Source organism: Triticum dicoccoides, chromosome 5B (genome assembly GCF_002162155.2).
Source record: "Triticum dicoccoides isolate Atlit2015 ecotype Zavitan chromosome 5B, WEW_v2.0, whole genome shotgun sequence".
In the NCBI taxonomy this organism is placed as follows: Eukaryota; Viridiplantae; Streptophyta; class Magnoliopsida; order Poales; family Poaceae; genus Triticum; species Triticum dicoccoides.
Genome location: NC_041389.1, coordinates 483,721,492 through 483,721,919, shown reverse-complemented (window position 1 = coordinate 483,721,919; position 428 = coordinate 483,721,492).

Genomic DNA, 428 nt, shown 5'->3' with positions numbered 1-428 from the left:
ACGTACTAAGTGATCTTGTGGAGCATATGTGGACCCATAATGAAAATCAAAAGCACATGTTTAAGTTGTGCATTTAAAATAAATTTTATGTAACAACTTTGTACTTTTAGTATCAATATTTATTATTTATTTGCGACATTGCCGTGTATGATGGACGTGCATGAATTTGCATGTTTTTGATAGCCCGAAATTAAGGTATGTGACTGCCAGACACGACATATGTGAGACGGTCTGGATGCATCCCGTGGACACGTCCGCGGATATATAAGGCACCGCTAGGCGCCGGCGCACCGGCCAGCCATAGCCGCTCGATGCGAGCCGCGCGGGCGGTTGGATCTGGAGCAAAAAAATCGCCCCAGCTTCTTCCTCAGGCCCGCGTGGCGCATCTCCGCCGAGATCCCCGCGGCTCGCAGCACCGCGCAGCCCAG